The sequence below is a fragment of the Mus caroli genome, chromosome 6, assembly GCF_900094665.2.
Source record: "Mus caroli chromosome 6, CAROLI_EIJ_v1.1, whole genome shotgun sequence".
NCBI lineage: Eukaryota > Metazoa > Chordata > Mammalia > Rodentia > Muridae > Mus > Mus caroli.
Window position 1 is genome coordinate 142,409,907 of NC_034575.1, and position 9,651 is coordinate 142,419,557.

General features: G+C 43.4%; 1 protein-coding gene across 6 annotated transcripts in view; it reads right to left on the reverse strand.

The window, feature by feature from the left end:
* Sox5 (SRY-box 5) overlaps positions 1-9,651 on the reverse strand; it is a 938,356-nt gene that overhangs the window by 772,516 nt on the left and 156,189 nt on the right. The window lies entirely within an intron of this gene.

Consider the following 9,651-nt stretch of genomic DNA (forward strand, 5'->3'; position numbering starts at 1 on the left):
AGAGAGAGAGAGAGAGAGAGAGAGAGAGAGAGAGAGAGAGAGAGAGAGGAAAGAGGAGGGGAGGAGAGAAGACGGGAGAGGGAAAGAGGGAGGCAGGACGAGAAAAGTCAGTCCAAGCCAAGCATCAGAATGCTCAGGAAAACAGTTAAATGTATGCAAATTTTGATAAACTTCTCCCAACTCTGTTCATTAAAGGTCTAAAGAAAAATAAAGTCTTAGATTTAGGGGTTGATTTTTGGAACTTCAAGATAGAAGAATGAATCTCTGAAGAGGGTTAGTTTACTCTCACTTGTTTTTTGTTCTTTTGTTTGTTTGTTTGTTTGTTTACTTTTTTGAGTAAGGGTTTCTCTGTGTAAACCTGGCTATCCTGGAACTCCCTCTGTAGATCAGGCTGGCCTTGAACTTACAGAGATCTGCCTGTCTCTGCCTCCCAAGTACTGGGATTAAAAGCATACATCACCACACTCAGCATTTCTTACATTTTAGTTATCTACTTCTGGCCTTTTTAAATTTACACCCTCTTTTTTTTTCTTTCTTTCTTGAAATCATAGAAATTTGAATGCCTTAGCCAAGGAATGATTGGTAAATGAAATCTAAATAGAAAGATGTTAACACTTGAAAGGTTTGGAAGAAAAGTTACATAAATTTAAGCAAAAACACAAGCTTCCCAAAATTAGCCGAAGCATACCTTGATGTCAGATACGTCCGTAGTCATCATCATGGGCACACAGGAGTATGGCCTGTGTAGGGGCATGTGCATGGACCCAGCATTGGGAGGCAAAGGCAGGAGGCCATTCTTGTCTATGTAGCCAGTGGTAAACCCACTAGGAACAGACAGTGAGATTCTACATTTGGAAGAGATCATTTGCATACACTGACCACAAGCCCAATCTGCTATCCTCTCCCACGGCCACCTCTGCATCTAAATAGAGAAAATGCTTCAACCTAGGAGTGTTTCTGGATAAATCCTAAAACCTGTTACCACTTCAGAGCTATCTCACACCCCAGCTGCACACATCATAAGGAAGATGCATGCATGCGTATGCATATGTGCATACGCACATTTTGATAAATACTGTAGCCTGTGGCAGATTCCCAAATGGACTCAGATAAAGTCTTTGATGGAAAGGAAACTCATCGCCAAAGTGTTTGAAGAAAGCAACTGTTCGTTTACATTTCAAATGTCTATAGGGTCCCTATGGAAAGGCTTGGTCCTCACCATGACATTGTTCTTTGGAGGTGGACTCTAGGTTAACTGATGGCATGCCCTTGGGGCATGGTAGGACCCAAGTCCTTCTTCCTCTTTCACTTCCTAGCTATGAGTTGAGTGATTCTGTTCCACCATCAGTTTCTGCATGTTTTCCAGAGGCCCACCTGACCATAAACGACAACCTCCAAGACCAAAAGCAAAAACAAGCGTTTTGTTCCCCTGAAAGATGGTTTCCATCATGAAAGCTCAGCACGCCAGTGACTTATACAGGTGACCGTTCAGAGCCTGTCCTCTATAGAGCTTACCCTGGTTCCAATACATCAGAGATGTCAGACTTTAGCTAAGACCCTCACTCAGGTTCAGGGTGTTGTTGTTATTGTTGTTGATGTTGTTGTTGTTGTTTTATGAGTGGACACCATTTGGCATAAAAGTCTACTCAAGTATGATTTGTGCTTTGTCAAATTTTGTGCAGAGTAGTTTTCACGCTTACTTACACAGTGTCTCGACTTCACACCAGCCCACTGGGCCTACCATATTTGTGTTCTAGCCCTTTCAGGGGAAGCTTGTGAACACCAGACCTAAAGAACCTGACTATCAGGAATTTGTATGTTTTGTACTCTGTATGTGTAAGTATGTGGGGTATGTGATATTACTGCTTATGTAAAAGATTTACAACTAGCTTCTAATGAATGCTCCCTAAATCACTCTCAAGGACCCCCATGGGATCCCATGGGGACCACAGTGATGGGCAGCATCCACCTCGTTTCAGATTAAAATAAAAAGGAGGTACCACTTTTACCAAGCCATTTAGCTTGAAAAGAATTAAAATGATAACGTCCAATGCTGGGGTGATACATGGAAAAGAAAACTCAGTTCTATATTACCTGTATGCAGCATTGCTAATTGGCACAGAATTATCTGGAAAGCAATGTAGTAATAGGTAACTTGACCTATTAAAATATTCATACATTTTGAAATGGTCAGCTCATCTCTGTGAGCCCAGATATATAAACACAAACACTCTGATATATATATATATATATATATATATATATATATATATATATATTAGTTTGTATATATATATATATAAACACACAGACACACACACACAAACACATGGGCACACACACAAAGATATCCAATGCAATCTTGTTTACTCTCCTGACCTAGCTATGCCTTTCCTTGCAGAATAAGAATCCTTAACCCAAGCTTCCCCATCGCACATGTGCACCCGACACCCCCTTTAGTATTTGCATTTTTTCCTTCCATATTTTACTGTCTGTTGCTGTTTTAAGACATTGCCATTATTGCAATGTCACTTTGGGGTTGTATCTATAACTTTACCGTCTGACATTCTTTGGAGGTAAAGAAAATCACATGCCGGACTGCAAGTACGACATGTGTAGGGTGCACCATGTCGCTCTACATGAAATAGAAATGCCACAGAGGGACCGTAATATGAGACAAAGCACTGCAAATGATTCAAGTTCTAAATGCAGGGGTCGCTCATAAGCCCCCACCCCTAGCTGAGGAATTATCTGTGGTCTAGGACATCCAGGGGAAGGAAGCCATTTCCCCTCAGTGGTGCTGTCACAAGTGCATGGTGCACTCATGGTCCCTCAAACAACCCAAATTAAACTCAGAAATTCATCTCTTTTTCTTTGTAATGATAGGCAAGCAGGAGCAGAACTTGCTAAGAAGGGGCCTGGAGGGAACAGAACGGGACAAAACAAGTCGACCAGAAGTAACTTTGATCAGAATACAATCTATGCACTTATGAAATTGTCAAAGAAAAATGTTAAATTTCTTATAACTTGGTTCCTATACCATTTCCCTTGAAACAATCACGTGAGCATATTTCAGGTGCTTACCAAAATTCTGTGAGACCCGTCAAGCCTTGCTTATGCCAGATGGTGTCAGCTGCTTGGTCTCTCTGGCTCCATGACAGTCTCTCAGTTCTAAAGTTTGAAACTTCTAAGCTCTTTATCCAATCACACTGCTGCACATTAATTTTTATAAAGTGAAGATCTAAACATCTTCCTTCCCTACTTGAAAACCTTCGTCGCCAATGGGATAGTTGGCACAGGTTCTCCCATGATGTCACCCCCGACCCACACCTCCAGTCGAGCTCTCTGTTGCTCCTGACATTCTGTTTCACTCGCAGCCCCTTGTCATGTAATTTCCTATCTTCCTATACCTTAGCAGATGTCTTTCTCTCACCGTGAGATGGATCCTCTCTTCATTTCTGGCTAACAGCTTTCTAGTCAAGTTTCTATCCCAATTTTTATCCTAATATTTACCTTGCAAGGTATCCTCAGACCAGACAATGTGGTTAATAGCTACTCATGGGCCCCTTGCTCCAGTGTGGTAACTTGCCACCTAATGAATGGCCTTTGGCCGTGTGTTTCCCTGATAAATTACAATATCTTGCGGTGGATACTTCAAGTATCAGTGAGCCTTCTTTGGGTAAAAACTCGGCATTACTCAGTTGAATGACTTTGTGAGGAAGGGATCTGTGGGGCTGTGTAATGAGAAACACATCACAAGGTAACCATCTTTGAGGCACAAGGAAGAAGGCCCCTTCATAGGCCTCAGTGGCTCAGGTCAAGCATGGCCCTTGTAGGGGTCAAGAAATGCAGGCAGAGTTGGGAGACAGCTCAGTGGCTAAACGACTTGCTGAGAAGTGAGAGGACTTGGAGGGCTGGATACCCAGAACCCATGTAAGACATGCGCCTAGTGGACCACAGCTGTGACCTCAGGACTGGGGCGTGTTGGCCAGTCAGCTCAGCCAATCAGTGAGCTCCAGATTCAGTGAAAGGCCTGGGTCACAAAATAGAGGGAGTCGCCCAATATGGACCTCCATGTATGTGCACATTTCTCTCAAAGGAGGGGATACAGTGAATATAGAATGCATGGGACCCCAGCTCACATGACACAGTAGACTCATTTATCGTATACAGGTTTGACATACACTCAGGACTGGGATGTAGCTCAGTTGGTAAAGTGTCTGGACCCAGTCCTTGGTGCAATGTAATGTGGTGCAGAGGGCACACCTGTAATCCTAGTACTCTGAGGTGGAAACAGGAGGTCAGGAGTTCAAGGTCATCCTGGACTATGCTCATAGCCAGCCTGAGCTATATGATATTCTGTCTCATAACAACAACAACAACAACACAACAACAATAATAATAGAGTATACTAATAAACTATAGTGAAATTTAAAACCTAGCTAATAGAGTGTTTATTATGCCAAATGTCATCTACACTACACTGTCACAAAGATGACATAACTGCAGGTTTGTTTCCAGGGACATTAGTGTGCTCAGTCACAGACTGAACAGTCACCCCGGGGTCACAAAAGCTCTAGGAGGTGGGGATTTTCAGCTGGCACAGCCTTATGTGAGCTCATTCATGAGTGTTCATCTAAATGCTGATGCCGAGCTGAGACTGTAAGCCCGTGGAGGAGCACTCACCTAACATACACGATAGGTCGCTTAGATTCAATGCTAGGGGAGACAAATGGGGGGAGTGGACTCTGCTAAGTTAGGTGATTTCTGGTACTTTTGTTAGGAAGTTCTTACTTTAGTTTGACTTTAGGGTCTCACTAAGACCATACCATGCTGGTCTTGAACTTGCTAAGTAGCTGAGGAGAACCTTGAACTCCCTGTCCTCTTGCCTCTACTTCCCAAGCCCTCTCCACCATGCCTACTTCCATTAAAGGGACTTTTTTTAAAAGATTCATTTATTTTATTATTTCATGTGTATGAGTGTTTTGCCTACAAGTATGTGTGTGCACCATGTGTGTGCTTGGTGCCTGATTTACAATAAAACATCTGATTTATAATACCTTTGTAACGGGCTCTAATTTTCATTAGGTCTCCCACTCAAACTCTTAAAACCCGCACACCTACACCAGGCCTATTTCCATGTCCAGCAGTCTACTCTACCTGAAATCACATACACCATTAGCTAAGTTTCCCTAATGTCGTTTCCTGAAAGTGTCTTTTTCTTAAAAAAATTTTCACTACCTGCATCTCATAGTATGTGAGCATCCATTAGAGTTTTGGCAAGAAAAAATCTTACCACGGACATTTCTGACGGCATATACATCAGATCTAACTGAAAGAAATTATTTAAAAAATTACCATCTGGAATATGACAGTGACAAATATTACCAGATTCCGGTCAGGCCATGATGCATCTCGCTTGCTTTTAAAGTCGCTGCTGTCAGTCCCATCTCCCGCCAGGAGGCAATAAGAGTGGGTTAGAGAAGGGAAATATTCACAACAACCTGGCAGTTTCAAATAATGTCTCCGTGAAGTTCGACACGGATCACCCTTCTGCAGCAAGGCTGTTAGTTATCCCCATTATTCTGTAAGTCCCTTGAAGGGACTTCAAGCAAACAGTTTATCCTTATTCTTCTGTATGCTTTCAACATGTTGTCTTATTATGCTCTGTTTAGATATGCCTCCTGTGAAGGAGACCACACACACAGCCCTGTTAAGCAGGAATACAGGTCAAGGGCCTCCAGAATGCAAACTCCAGGCCATAAAGAGTGCCTGTGAATACCACACCAAGTTAATAGCCAAAGAAACTCTGGAATGCTGCACAACCTGTTTGGTGAGCTTAGGTAGAAGTTGGCTCTGCAGCCAGGGGTATGATGTCAGCTTGGACCACAGGCTGGCTCCGGAGGCTTGTAAATCTTGGGTCACACAGGGGTGGCATGTTGGGGTGGCACAATTTCGTGTTTATGTGAGAGCTCCTTCCAGGTGGACTATGGCTATTTGAAAAAGAGTCAGACTTCCTGCTACTCACATCTCTGTGTGTGGTATCCGAGATGAAGGACAGTTCAGTGGAAAGCATACAAGCTTCTGTCACACACGCATGGCTCAGAGTCTCTGCACTGTCACTTTAAGACTGTGTGCTATTAATGACACTTGAAGTAATCCAGCCTCCTCAAGTCCTAGCTCTGGGGAGGCTGAAGCTTCCCCCTCCCCCCTCCACATCCCCCTCCTTCTCCCCTCAAAGATTTTTCCTTTTATACTTAGCTATTTATGGGGATGGCATGCCTGTGTCATAATGCATATGTGGAGGTCACAGGGTATTTTCTGGGTGTCACCTCTCTCCTTCCCCACATGGGTTCCAGGAGTGGAACTTGGGCCTGGGGAAAACATCTATATCAATCTATCAGTTAACTTCATCTCTATCTATCTATCTATCTATCTATCCATATCTTGCTGGTCTGGGATGTTCGCTCCTCATATACTGTACCTTGGAATGTGACCTACTTGGGTTAAATGTGATCCATTAAAATGAGATCATTCATGTGGGCATATGTATACAAAAGTATACAATAGAGTTGGGCATAGTGACACATGCCTTTAATCCTGGCACTCGGGAGGCAGAGGATGGTGGATTTCTGAGTTTGAGGCGAACCTGGTCTACAGACAAATTCCAGGACAGGCAGGGCTACAGAGAGAAACCTTGTCTCTAAATAAACGGTAATGTGGACATAGCGACAGATGTGTGGTGTTAACTTTCTGTCACTGAAACTAGGTACATGAGGCAAATGTATGACATAGAAAAAACAGAGTTTCTTTGGAATATGTTTCTAGACATTAGTCCAGGGTCACTGGGCCCCAGCAGTTTGGTGCCTATGCTGAATGCAGTGGAGTAAAACCACTCACATTATGATCCAGGAAGTAAATACAGGCATAAGTACTGGCTGAGGTACCACAGTCCATCGTGGAGGCACCCCTAACTGCACGATCTAAAGGTGTGATACAAGGCCTGATTCCCTGCTCTACCCGCATCCCAATAGCACACCCAAGGTAGGGTTTTTTTTACTAAGTAGTTTTTGGAGGGAACAATGTGAGGAGACACAGAGAAAAGTTATCCTTTTGTGACAACGAGAGATAGTGGATACGGCACGTTCCCTCAGAGCCTTCAGGAAGACCCAGCCTTGTAAGCTTCTTTACTGTGGTCCCCTGAAACACTGAGACAGTAAATTAATGTTTGAAGGCTACTCATATAAGGTATATTCCCAGGTGTGCCCTCTCAAGCTAATGTATCTGGCTTCCTCAAACAGTAAACCCTTTGTATAAAATGTGCTGTGCTGTTACAGTGATGGAGAGCACGTGGGAAGAGCTCAGAGAGCAAGGGCTTATTTCTTTATCATGTGGAGCAGAGCATTGGGAAGATTCAGCCTCCTTCCACAAGTCTTCCTTCCTTCCCCAGGATGATCATTTAAATTGTTATACCCTGGACTTCCACCAATGGGTGGGAAAATATCCACAGAGCAGAAAGCATGGGCATAGGGAAGCACTAATGATGAGATTTTGGGTGTCAAAAGCCCAGTGTCTTCTGGGAAACTGGGGTGGTTTCCATATACAGAAGTGGGCCCAGAAGAGACCTTTGTATAGATGGACTAACTTAGGAACAGAAATAGCCCCCTGTACATGAAAAATTTAAAGTAGTCAAGACAAATGTTGACATTGGGTGGATCAAGTTGCACCACGAAGGTAGGACAGTTGCAATCATAATGCTCTTCACTTATACACACACACACACACACAAGCTTTCTCCTGCCTTTTCTCTTCCTAGCTGGGGTAAAAAATGTCCAGATTTTATACCAGAAGATTCAGCCAAGCTGCCCTCGTTGAACAGATAGGAAAACCCCAAGGACCAGCTCCAATTCCAGACTTTGAAAGAAACTGACAAGGAGTTATATGACAATTAAATTTAACAGGGAAGTTTCAAGATTCAGTGGGAAGCTGAATAAGCCTGCTTCCCTGTGGAGAATCAACTATGAAATGTCTATGTCTAGAAGTTTCCAGAAAGCCCACCAGATTCTATCCCCCAAAGTTCAAGAGACCCAGTGGAATACAGACTGGATTACCATGATGGAACTGTGGAAATCAAGAGGATCAGGAAAAGAACAGGTCTGGAATCTGAGAAAAACTTGTCCCCCTTCCTGCTCAAGCAAGCAAATATGATGCTTGCTTCAAAGGCATGTAAGATCTGTGCAAGAAAGCTAGACTCGAGAAAACCAGTGGGCACATCCATGAAACCCTATTGAGCTCCAGGGAGAATGGACTGTATGAAAATCAGGAGCTCAGCAAAGAGAAGACATTGAAGGGAAAGCCATGCTCAAGTAAAGAGAGTTGAAGCCAGACAAGTACAGTAGGGGAAGCACACAGGTTCCCTCAAAAGTAGCCTTAAATGTCTACCAGAACCACAAAGCACACCCAACAAAACAGAGTGCCGGTTCCTATGAGAGATTTCCTCAAGTTGTTTTCCCAGCCTTCATTTCCATGTTCTAGCCCCTAAGACTTCAGCTGCAGCAGCTAATGGCTCAATGGGCAAGTGACTGGTAAACAAATAAAAACTGTAAAAACTGAAGGCTCTCCAGCTGAGATGAGCCCCAGGTGTGGCAGGAAACTTTGGAGTTATAGGTATGGCCTTATGTTGGGCTTATAGTTTCTGGCTAGAGATTATACATATTCAGAAAAGTCTTTTTTCTTTTATTTAAAAATGATCCTATTGAGGTCTAGAGTCTTATTAAGACCTAAACTTGACCCAAGGATAAAGTAGAGAAATTGTGATTGATTTATTTCTGTGCTAGATAGTTTCATGTTAACTTGATACAACCTAAAGTCATTGGAGAGGAAAGAATGTGAATTAAGAAAATGCTTTCATAAGATGGGGCCATAGGCAAGCCTGTTGGACATTTTCTTAATTAGTGATCGATGGGGAAAGGGCCAACCCACTGTGGGTGGTGCCATTCTTGGGTTGGTAGTACTGGGCTCTGTAAGAAACCAAGGTGAGCAAGCCATGGGGAGGAAGCCACCAAGCAGCACCCCTCCATGGCCTCTGCATCAGCTCCTGCCTCCAGGTCCCTGCCCTGTTTAAGTTCCTGTCCTGACCTCCGTTAATGATGAGCTGTGATGTGGAAGTGTAAGCCTAATAAGCCCTTTTCCCAACCAGTTACTTTCATCATGGCACTGTTATCACTGTACTGATGAGCCTAACAAGACAATGCATAAGTTGGGCTTATTCAAATTATGTTACAGAGTAAACCGGCCATATGGAAAGGAAGGAGAGAGAGAGCCCACTGGGGGTGGAGTTGAGCTCTTAGAAACAGAAGGATAGACAGTTGTGTTCACACTGCGTCATAGTATACAAAGTCCATGGAACAGGCACCATGCTTCAAGGTGACAATTCAAAGGTCAGAGAGTTTTATGGACTCCTCTCTCTCCAGGATTTGTTCTGGTCAGGATGGCTAACAGATGGTACCATATACACTTGAAAAGTAAAAGAGGTGAGCAGATGTCTCCTGAAGGGTGATCAAGGTGTCAAGGTGTGTGGCTGGGGATAAAAGTTGGTGATTGACACCTGTCTACCATCCTAGCATGCATGAGGGTCTTCAGAGTTCCACT